The sequence below is a fragment of the Gallus gallus genome, chromosome 3 (genome assembly GCF_016699485.2).
Source record: "Gallus gallus isolate bGalGal1 chromosome 3, bGalGal1.mat.broiler.GRCg7b, whole genome shotgun sequence".
Lineage (NCBI taxonomy): Eukaryota > Metazoa > Chordata > Aves > Galliformes > Phasianidae > Gallus > Gallus gallus.
The window spans coordinates 74,991,777-75,003,928 of NC_052534.1; the positions used below are offsets into that span (position 1 = coordinate 74,991,777).

The window sequence follows — 12,152 nt, forward strand, 5'->3', positions numbered from 1 at the left end:
GTGCAAAAGGTGAAATGGCTTTTCAGTTCTTCAACTACTGCCTGACCTAGGGCCCAGCTTATCTCCCTTTCTTTTCTCCTTTACTGGCAGTCTTCCCGCCCTGTTCCCTGCCAACATGGAGTCCAGTGGTTTGCCTTAGCTGCCGAATGGAATCTCTCGTTCACGTGCATGTTTGCAGAAGTGCCGAGCAACTTACAGATAAACTTTTAGGAGTAAAGATGAAGATAAATTAGTCAAAATGCCTTGAACAAGTCAAGATCCTTTCACCAAGTGGATGTGTTGTTTATTTCCTGATGCTCTGTTTTCCCCACCCTTAGCTCTGTTTCAGAGCCATGATTTAGGCTAGTGTGAGGCTAACGTTTTAATTTAGTTTGGCTCCTCTCAGCCAAAACTTCCTTTCTGTTCATTACTGATTCTGGTGTGTAAACGAGGCAGGTTATTTATCTTGCCCTGGCCAAGAAAATGAGGAGTTAAAATTTAAGAGATGCCATGGGCACAAGTGCTGACTAATGGTTACTATCTTGAGTACACAGAAATCAATTTGGACCTTGTCTGATGAGCACTGCTGCTTTTTTTTTTTTTCATATAAAGCAATACAGAAAAATTGAGAAATAAATGCATTCACTTAAGATAACATTGTGTGACAGCTGAGAACAATTAAAACTCTTACTTGCAGCTATATTTTTTTCCTTTCTACGGTAGGTGGGTGGTGTCTGCAGCTCTGAGTAGTTGGGTATTTGTCACGGGTCTGATCTTATCATTCACATGGGAAGAAAAACTGTCATGCAAGGTTATTTATTTTACAGCCTTTTCTCCTGGCTTTGCACAACACGCAGATCTTGGTAGATGAGAAAGGATTTTTTTTTCTTACCAGAGTCTTTTTAGCAATAAACACACGCCTAACTGTAAGAGAAAAAAGTTTCACAGCCTAACTTGTTTTGTGAAGCCCAAACATTTGTGAAGCTTACAACCCTCAAACTTTGCATAATGTGCCCATCTCTGATCTCAAACATGAGGTGGCAGAAGAGGGAAGTGTTACTTTTTTTAACCAACAACTTATGACTGTGTCAACACATGACAATTTGTCAAAGCTTTCTGTAGTGGTGCTGTAAATTAATTTTTAGCATCAGTTGTGAGTGGTAAACACTTCATGCAGTGTGAACAGCTCTTAGTACAGTGTGAGTTGTCAGCAGCTTGCTATCTACCCTAAAAGAAAAAAAAATGAAGGAGGGAAGGATGAAAGCTCAGTTACCAGTACAAAATGGATCTGAGTCTGCAAAAATTAGACATGTGGTGCTATTTTTTTCTTCCTCCATACCAGTCAACTCAACCTTGAAATGTAGTGCTTGGTTTTTCCAATAATAAGAACCTGGCTTCCAGTCTGGGGTTTGGGAATCACAGCTTTCCATCCTGTGCATGGAAACAGTGCCTGAAAGCGTACGGGTTTCTCTATTGACTAGATAGCTAGGTGAAGTTGGGCCCTCTCTTTACCTTTGAGTTGTGCCTCTGTTTGTTTGCTTTAAAAGCAGAACATGTCCTGCATACGTGAGCCTGCTCCTTTGCTGAGAAGTCTCACATAAATGACATAAAATGAAAAAAAAAAAGATGGCAGGCCAAGGAGAAACACTGAGGGCTGAGCTCTGTCTCTCCCTTGCCTGTCTCCATGCTGTTTCTCCTTGCCCATCTGAGACATTGTGGTTCACACAGTAGGAGTTGACATGATGGAAGAAAATGATTTGGTATGAAAAGCTGAGGAGTACGTACTGTAGAAAACAAGTTTTCAGATACAAACCTATTTTAATCTGTCACTTTAACAGAACAAGTAGTAATAACCTCCCAACCTAACAATGACTGTTAAGTTGAACATTAATTCGTTCAGTCATTGAATTGCTAACGTGTCTAAAACTTACAAGTGAACACCCACTCAAGAGAGGAAAAGAAGTTGGTGCCTGGAGTTCTTGGCCTTGCTGAAATCACCTAGGTTTTTGTCACTAATGCCAATATTTCATTTTGTGTTTCCTGAGAATGCTTCAAGTAGAGCTAGATGAGAACAGCAGCTGCACCAGGTTGTTGGCTGCTTTGATATGTTCAGTATGTTTTTGTTCTCAAGCACAGTTGCTCTCAGCTCCAGCCCTCTAGGTCAGCTTTGACTGTGCTTTGGCACTTGTTCCTGTAAATGGGCGATACAGTTGAAGCTTGGCATGGGAACTTCATATAGTCCTACTAAAGCTGTTTTTAACCTGATTATGGTTTTAGAAAGAAAGATGACTTTATTTGCGTATTTGCTCACAAAGAATTTTGGTTTTATTTCCTTTTCCAGATATAACTGTAGGTGCTTCTTGTATGAAAGAGCTGAGCCACACCATCCAGTAAACTGTCTAAAGCAGCTGTTGGCTTGCTTGGAAATCACTTCCAGAACTGTTGTAAGTAAGTATTTTTGCAAAAGCATCATAAAGTCGTTTCTCCAGGAGCATTTTTGATGTTTTCATTGTTCCTTATAATTTCGTAGTTTTATTCTTAACACCTACTAGACAGTGGTAGTGTACCTGAGAATATCATCTTCAGCCCACGATGTCTGAAGAATTCAGCAAAAGCCCATTAAAAGTTTCTTCCTGACTTGCTCTAAAACTCAACAGCATAGTACCTAAGCACACCCAAGTCTAGAAATAATTTTAGTAAAATACGCATTGACGTTTTTTGTTGTTTGCCCATACAGTTTTTCTCTCTGTGCCATACATGGGTCTTTTTGTGTTCATCCTTGCTTGCATTTTTGCACTTGAGCATTTTAGTTGTGGGGCAAAAACTGAGCTGCCTAAATTCAAAGTACTCCACGGATAGCTGCCCTAAGTAAGCTGAAAAGAGCACTATTTTGTCTCTTCCAACATGCTGTGGTATGGATAGGGAACCTCAGTATGCTGTGAGTAGCAGTGGATTTGGTCAGCTGTGTCTGTCTCAGTAATGACTCTTTGTCAATGAAAAATACCCCATTTCAGGTTAAAAGCCAATTGCACTGAGTACAGCATTGTGAGTGTTTACTCTTAAAATTATAAAATCATCCCAGAAAAATTCAAGAATAACACCAAGAAAACCTCATTATGCTATTTTATACCATTACTTTTGAAAGTATAATCCATTTGCAGATGTTTATGACCTGAAATTTTACACCGCTTTGATTTCTATTCTTATTGGCTTCGTTTATCTGCTGCTGATGATTCAGGTTATCTTGATATGAGAACTATTTATGACTTAAGTACATTCCCATGAAATGGCCTCTGATAATGTCATCACTTCAGAGAAAAAGGGTGAGAGCATTAGTGACTCAGGTCTCGGGTCACTTAAAGTTAAGGACTTTATACAGGTTGCTCACACTGCCTAGCACCTTGCAAAATATTCCCCACAGGTTACATTTAGTGTACAAAACTAGGTTTTTTGTTTTTGTCTTTTGTTTTTAATTTGCTTATCACCGAGTCTTTCAAACCCAATGGTAAAGCAATTGAAGCAGATGTCTTGGAGTAGATTTCTTGTTTGTTGATTTCTGTTCTGTGTAGTCAACTGACATACCTGCATTGCTCTCTAGGTGAGGCTGTGTGTCACAAAAATCTTTGACTCAGTTCTGCCAGGTTCCCATACTGCCATTTCACCATTGCTCTGCCTACAAGTTCAGTGCTTAGTTTAATTCAACATGGGTGGACAAGAATAAAAGTTGAAAAAGATGTGGTTGCTGTCAACTGTGGGATACCTGTGCTGTTGCAAGTGGACAGGCAGTCATGGGGTTGCTTGGGGAAAATTCTGTAGAAATTTGGAAAAAGACAAAATGTTTGATTTTGACATCTTGCCTGTACATGGTCTCTGTGATGCTGGAATTTAAATCACAACCCAAATTGGTGTTCTTTTCAACAGGGGATGCACCCTGGGGGGTCACCAGTGCTTCTGGCCTTTTCTCCCATACAGCATTGCAAGGCATCCCAGCAGGGCAGCCTGCTGCGTCCTGGCCCTGCTGTACAGCTGTGCATATGCATCAAAGGATGTTTCAAGGGGAACCTCTGGTTTTCTTGCTGTTAACACTGTGTTTTCATTCATTGTATGTTATGGTGTTTGAGTCCCAGGGGCACCAGGAGCATTTATTTAATTGACCCTGAGGTAGTCACTGCTTGCTTTGTAGGCCTGGTTCAGACTTGGTGTCCCAGGGCATACTACTGAGCCTACTGTGCAGTCTTGATTCTACCAGGTTCCTGAAGGATTCACTACATCACTGTGGCTTTCTGCCTCACATCCTTTGAATTCAACTGCATTAGTCTCTTTAATGGTGTCAGAAGGCCACGTACTGTCTCTCTGTGAAGCCTCAAAGAATAGATGCGTGCTTTTAAATAGTTAAAAAGAAATGTTAATTATGATTCACAGATAGTTTTAACCCAAATATTAAGTAATATCAAATGCTGACATTTTCAATCAGTAATTGTTTTTCCAGCTGCTGAGTGGGACTAACGATTAAATATTTTTAGAAGGTTATTTTTGCAGCTGCTCGAGTGCTTTAAGCATAAAAGTCTTAGGTTATTTTGTCGGGCTTGACAACCTTGGCTGCACAGTGGGCAAAAGTTAATGACAGTCTGTGGTGAAAGTGGAATGGTGACATTCTTCTGATGCACCTTGGTTAGTTGTGGAAGGTTTGGGCTGCATCCAAATAAGCTCAAAATAGCATTCTGGGCTCTTTTGAAAGTTTGTGGTTTTTCAACATTTTATGACAAATATCTGCAGTCTTTTTCTCTTTCTTGCTATGTTGGTTATTACACATATGTGGAAATTAGTTTTTTCCTCTCTATATCTTCAAAAATTCTGTGTTTCACAGAGTGTGAATTATTTCATGAAATAATAGTTTGACTTGTAGCAAATAATATAATTCTACAGAATTTTGTTTTAGAAATGTATATAATGTGCCTTTCAGTAAGAGTAAAGCTTAAGAGCTTTTCAAATATCACCTAAACCACCGATCATGGAGGGACACTGTTCTCACCCATCAGAAAGACTAGTTAGCTGCAGTACCCTGACTGTAAGTACACTGCTCACATTTGCACAGTGATTCATTAGTCAAACTGGTAAAACGTTTTCATACAATGGCTTACTGGTAGCTTTTCTTCGTCTGATTGCTCATTTTGTTGTAACGCCTAGCAGTGCTGGAGCATTTACTTTGGAATATACCTTTTCTGTGCATCTCCTTGCTTTGGTTTTCCACTAGATCTATTCTGTTGTCTCACAACACTGATGTTTGCAGTAAGCATTTGCTGTAATTCATGGAAACTATGAAAATACTTTTGAAAATCACTGATATATTTTGATTAAGCCATAATTATGAGCACAGAATGCACAAACAAAGAACACTGAGACACAGAGCTAGAGAGAAGCTGACGTTGGTAGGGGAAAAGGTGAAATACTAGAGGTGAAATTCTGTTTAATATTCAGTTGCAGGCTTTTTAAAGCCAAATTAAAAAAAGAAGTAGAATAAAAAGCTTCCACAAAGCAGAAGTGTGAGTGAAATGAAACGTAGTGGCTAGACAAATGAAAAAAAAAAACAAACACATTCATTAAAAAACACACCAAATAGAAATCTTAGAACCCCAGTACAAAAGGTGGTCTGTCGGCCACCCAGTTTGGATGGGGCACCCAACTGGAACTCATGGTCTAGGTTCATTTACCCGCCTTGGTCACAGGTTTCCTGTGTGTTCTCAGGCAACCTTCTTCATCTGCCCCATGACTGACTTCCTCATTTTTAAAACAGAAATCATCATCCTCCCTTCCGGAGGTGTGTCGTGAAGGTGAAGCCTACTGATGCTTTTAAAACCATGAATGTTGCAATGGGGAGAGCCAGATCCAGCCTAGGGACTTGAGTGAGAGAGATGAGCTTCCTCATCTCTCTCACTCAAGAGAAAAATTACCTGTTCTTCTCTCATTTAATTGCTTTGGGAGTAGATAGAAGTGATTTTCAGATCTAGAAAGATTTTCATGATTTTTTTCTATTTTGGATCTTTCAAATCTGTTTGTCATGGAATTTGGCTGTCCCTGTGCAGCAGCAAGCAGTTGGAATATTCCTTGTCTCTCACCTTTCTCCTCACGGTCTGCCTCCTTCTAGCTTTGAGTCATTCTTATATGCTTGACACACACGACCCACACAAACCCAACTGGATCAGAAATGCAGATTCTGTCATCTGCTAAATTACACAGAGATCTCTTGACATTTAAATATGGGTGTGTGTAAGAAAGAAACTGGAGAATGCTTGAGCCTCTTCAGCAGGTTACCTGAAGTGACCCTGAAATGTTGAAAAAGGTATTATGAGCGAGCCAGCCATCACCTCGCTGGCCTCCTGGCAAGATGCGCATTGACACATTGTTGCTTTCACGTGTTGAGGGTATCTCAATAGCCTAGCACTACAGTTAGCCTTCTGCTCCTCCACTCAAGTCCCTGATAGGCAAATATTCATTTAAGTGATTTCAGTATGAATCTGACATGGATGCTAATTCTGAGTAAGGAATCAGAAATGACAAGTCACATGCCTTTTGATGTGTCCTTTTATCTCATGTGGGTTGATATTTAAACTTTTCTCAGCACTTACAGGAATTATTTTTCACTGGGAAGACGGTGTGGAGCTCTGTACTTTCTTTTTCTTCCCCTCTTAGTAATGTTATTCTCCAGCCACTGACAAGATCATGAAAGTACACACAGGTTTTCATTCTGACCAGATCCACCTTTTGTTTTCTCTTTGATTCTGCTACAACAGCTGTTTCTGTTTTCTGTCCTCTCACCTTCTTCGTACCTTCTTTTTGTTTTGGCCCTGTTTTTGCAAACCTTCCTTTAACTTGAACCTCAACTTTCTCAAGGTTGCTGGGGTTGATGAGAGATCCTCTTCATTGGAACCTGTGTAACCTTCCCATCCATTATGTATTTCAGCCTTTCTCCCATGGACACAGAAATGCCTCCACTGCTTTCCTACTAACGCAGACATTTTTCTGCCACCAGTTCTCTGTCTCCCAAGTCTTCTCTTCTCTTCTTGTTTCTTACTTCTGAATGGCAGTCAATATTTCTCTTGGGAAGTTTGGCTTGTCTTCACCAACTGTTCATCAAATTGCTTTCCTGTTTGTTTTTCTCCACCATTTATATCACTGCACTAGTTTTCCCTCTCTCATGGAGAGACTTGCGAGCAGCCCTGTTGATTTAGGTCAAGGTACTCCCATTTTAGGTGAATAAGAGCCAGCTTCTCATTTGGAGAGAAGCACTCTGGGTCAGCTGCTGTATCTAATTTAAACGTCTAAGTGTGAAAATTTTCAATTGTGGGAAGAGTGATGTCTCATCCCTTCAGATCACTGGTTAGCTCCATCCCCAGTCCTGAGAAAACATGGCTGTTCTTGAACTTTGCTGCTGCTGCTGCTGCTGGCCATCTCCTCTCTGCTTGCAGTACTTTTTTCTTTACCATTTGGAAAGCCTGGGAATTTGCTCTCCTCATAGCTCTGAGGGACTGGTGCCTGAAAGCATGGCAACTGCTTGGTTGTCTGTTGCTGTTTCAACCCCATTTCTGAGCTGCAAGTATCTAATTGTCAAAGTAATTTAGTCTTTTACCAAAGAAGTGATTTTCCTCCTGGAAATTGGGAAGCCTGCCATTTAACACACTGTAATTGACTTCAGCTGAAAGATTCAATATACTTATCTAGGATTATGGTTCAATAAAATCTAATTGTACCTAGAGCAGAAGGACTTATAGAAAAACTCAAGGGTTGTCATCCGCCTTTGCCTGGACAAGCTAAATCACACATCTTCTGATCCTGACAGTTGAGGTTATGCTGCTGCTTGACCTGTCCAGCCTGGCGGCATGTTGGCAGGAGCAGTTTCCAGTGGTCTTGTTTCACACATGGACAGAGCTGAGTGTCTGACACACTGTGCAGCATTCTTGACTCAGTTTTACATGACTAACTCTCTCATTTCAGTGTGCCCTCCTGGTGTCGGGGTTGGGGAATGGGAAGTAAACTCTGTCTGGTTTCATTATGATAGTGAAGATAGCACAATCCACAATGTATGGGAGATTAAAAGCCTTGTAACGTTACAGACCAAATTGTTCAAAAGATCAAAATCTGAAGTCAGATCAGTGCCTAAACATCCTCTTGTCTTGCCTCACCCAGTGTAGAAATAAATATGGGAAAACAAATATTTATTCAGAACTTCCTCTCACTGTTTATCAAGTAGGAAGCTTTGTTGGGCCAATTTCTGCATATAAATACTCACTGGCCATCATGTATTGGCTTTTATGACTGTGTACTGTAATAACAAAAAGCCTTCTTGCCCAAGTATTTATTAAAGGGTTTTCATTAGCCACCCTGATCAAATGGGAAAGCATTCAATTTCATTTTTCATTTACAGAACTTCAGGAAAAAGCAGAGACTTTTTCAGTGTGATGAGAACACTGGCACAGGTAATTAGTAATTTGGGATGATGGCTGAATAGGTTGTGTGCCAAATATCCTTGCCACAGGCATTGTTATTCTTCTGAAAGGTGTGTCCTAAGCCATAGCCCTTGACCCAAACTTGATTTTACGTTATTAGCTCTTCTCACCTGGTTCCATGCTCCTTTTCTCAGTTGCTTCTGTCAAGATTACACCATTGCAAACAGGAAAGGAGAAATATGCTTTCAGACCAAAATAATTAATTTTATTGGTTCTGGCATGCTGACTATATAAGTGATAAAATATGTAATATTGCTTGGTACAGCATTTGCAGTATTAATCATTCTTTATGCAACTGCCCGTTTTGTTATTTTTTTTTTACAAAAATTTAAACAAATGCCAGGACTGCAGAGAATAATAAAACAAGGTAATCAAGGCAGACTGGGCAGGTTCAGTGATATGAGTCAAAAATAAAATAAAAACCACCAAAAACTATGAGAACTGGAAAGAGAGGCTCTTCTCCATGGCTGTACTATAGTTCTTGGGAGCAGAGCAAAGAATTTCATTACAGGAATGAGCTGACACTAACTCCACTTCCATTTGCAGAGGACATGAAACTGAAGAATAAAATAAACGAAGTGTCCAAGTTTTATGTTTGAATTAAGCTGATGCAGAGAACTAGACAGACATTTAGCATACAATATTTCTTCATTCTGTAATCTTTCTTTTTGAAATGCTGGCTTCTGTTTTGCCTTGTTTGCCATGCCTTTATTTTTTTCATCTTGACGTTCAGGAGATGGTTCAAAATGAACCAAAAAGCTACCATGGCAGATACAAGTGACCCTTCAAACTTTGCCCGGTTGACGTGTGTCAGAACACTAATACAACCTCATACACTACTTACTAATATGCAGTGCCAGACAATAAACATTTTGTTAGTATTGGCAGTACACTTCTGAACTAAGCAGGATTCTTTCTTTGGTTTGCTTGAGAGTGCAAAGTGCTTTTAATTCCCATTCTTCCGTCTGAGCGTTGCCACCCTTGTACCTTGGAGTAATAAAACTTCAAAGAGTTGATAAGAATTATAGTTGAAAGCAGATGTTATTCCAGGTCAGAAACATAAAAACCAGTGCTAGCCAAGTGCAGTCATCTCATATCTGATGAAAATACTGTGTCTCTTCATATTTTGGGAATGCGTTTCCATTTCTCTCTCCAAAGCAACTGACACAGATTAAAGCACTGTTCATACAAATACATTATCCAAATATTTTTTGAAGTTGATGACACTCACTGGTTTCTGTGCTGAATATGGCTAAAACCATAAGTTTATGGACATCATTTCTAAATCACAAGTGAGATTACATCTCGTTTAGTATTCTCACAGTTTTGTTTCATACGTATATCTATCAAGTCATTTTTTACCTAAAAAGAGCTTGTAAATAACTTGCTTTACGATTTTGTTGTTGTTGTTGTCATTTAAAAAGCAAGAGTTTTATTTAAATCCAAAAATTAAATAGAGAGAAAGGATAGTACTTTGCAGATGTTCTTAGTTTCAAGTCCAATTGTGTACCACTGTTAGGGAAATAAAATGTAATGCCATCTCCAGCCAGTAAATCATTTTCTTCCCCCTTTTTATCATTTTGTTCCATCATTTCTTCTGCAAGACAATTTTAGATTTTTTCTGTCTCCTTGCTTTAATATCTATCATTGTATTATTCTATGCATTCTTTGTTAAAATGGGTCCTCCTCCATTTTCTCCAAAGTATGGTGAGGGTCTGGGCATCACATCGGCAACGTAGACCATGTGTCTACTGTTAGATTTTTCAAATACTCCCCCATAACCTATAAATTATTGTTCCATTTAACAGAGCTCAGCTTTCAGTCTCCATCTGTGTGGTCAGCCTAGTGCTCCTGCCCGAGTCCTTTCTTTTCTATTTTCACATTGATACTGTAGCCAAATCCGCTTTCCTTTTTAGGTCTTATACCTGTTTCACCTTTTTGGTTTTTTTGTTCTGTTGCTGTTCCAGGGCAGATTACTTGGCAGTGACCCACTGTGTGGCTGCCCAGTGTCATCCGTATCCTGGTAGAGGGAACTGCCCTGTTTGTGTCACCTCTGCTTTAGAAAATACCACTAGAGGCATTTGTGGTCTCACTTGATCTTTGCTTGTTTAGAAGACATGAAAATAATTAATCATAGAAATGGCCTATTTTGGGGAGGTGTAGCCCAAGCAAGGAAGGCATGTGGGAGTGTGTGTTTGTTGGTAATATCAGAAAGGGAATCACTTCATTGGGAATCACTCCGTTACCTGAGTGCTAGTATCAAAAGATGGGAAATCTCTCTGAAACTTCATTGCACCATGATTCTACTTGTATCAGTCTCTTCCCATAAGATACTTCACTTCAAAAAAGTGCAGGGAGAGGGGAAAAGAGAAGACTATTTTGGGGGGAGAAGTCCCACAGGGGAAGGAGGGAACCCTTTGTAGCATTTAATGCCAAGAAAATGCAATAAAATCAGTGCTTCCACTGAGAGTTGGCAGCGTATTCTTTCTGTAACAAGACCTGGTTTTGGTTTCTTTGTAGTACAGCCTGATTCAGACTGTAACGAGTTGACTGGAAAGAGTGAAATCTGTTTTTGTCAGCTATTTCCCATGATCTGGCAAACATAAATACTCCTGTAAGCTGACAGGCAGCTTGTTTACATGTTAAAGAAAAAATAACACCAAAAAAAAAAAAGCACAGAGACAAAGCAACGTTTGGATCAGTCATTCTGATCAAGGCAGTGTCAATTATTAGGCTATAAAGGGAACTGATGACTCAACTTAGGCACAACACTGCGGCGGTCTCCGATTTTCGGTTTCAGAACAGATTCTTTTCAGGAATTATTTTCATTCATACCTGATGTTTAAACATGCTTCTGGAAGCGTATGTCATTTTGTGATCACAGTCCGTGAGACCAATGTCAGTGTGTGCTGTGTTTGTGCAGAATGGAGAACACCTCCTTGTTCCTGAGTGGACGTTGGGTAGCAGGTGGGAGAAGGCTTTCATGACCGATCGCATCATACCGGGACTGCACCCGCACACAACCAAGATGTCAGTCACCACATCAAGTTCATTGATCCATGTGCATCCATAAAATTGAAAAGATCTTTGATTCAGAAGAGAATATTTTGAACAGATCCCATGCTTAGTAATTCCAGCAAGTGCACTTGTAAAAATGAGTGACTCAGAAATTGAAATGCAAAGCATTTCTCTGAACGGTGGCCGGAAATTGGCTCTGAAAACTGAAACAAAGCCCAGACCGCAGCTTTATCTATTTACTTATTAATTTTAGATATGCGAAAATCCCTTTGTCTTTGGGAGACATTCTGAATCTTCTCCTTGTAGTGCTTGCCAGTGCAATCCTTAGGCTATATGATCAGCCCTGTCAGGACTGCCTGACATGTCTAATTTTTGGTTTAAAACAATGAGTTCCCCGTGAATGGTTTCATTGCCTGTAGTGCTGTCTGATTCTGTCACAGCGTTCAGTAGAAGTTGGTGGAAGTATTAGGCAGGACAGAATGTTGGAATATTTGAGGTCATGTAATATTAAGGAAGAAATCCACACTAGTGGAGTCAAATGGAGCGGCTCAGCTGCTGATTACCCAATGTATGAGTTATATATACAGCATACAAGGGTATCTCTCTCCTCCAGCATGAATAAATCCAAATGTTTCCATTAGTTTCATGTTG

General features: G+C 39.8%; 1 protein-coding gene across 8 annotated transcripts in view; it reads left to right on the top strand.

Annotated features, from left to right (window-relative positions):
• The window catches only part of LOC121106461 (BTB domain and CNC homolog 2), a 185,110-nt gene that overhangs the window by 79,258 nt on the left and 93,700 nt on the right, over positions 1 to 12,152 (top strand). For 5 of the 8 annotated variants that reach the window (XM_046939783.1, XM_046939788.1, XM_046939787.1 and 2 more), the window contains one exon: positions 2,321 to 2,427. The gene's annotated coding sequence lies outside the window, so the exon portion shown is untranslated. The remainder of the gene's footprint in view (positions 1 to 2,320; positions 2,428 to 12,152) is intronic. The other 3 variants (XM_046939785.1, XM_046939790.1, XM_046939789.1) reach the window with 1 other exon arrangement.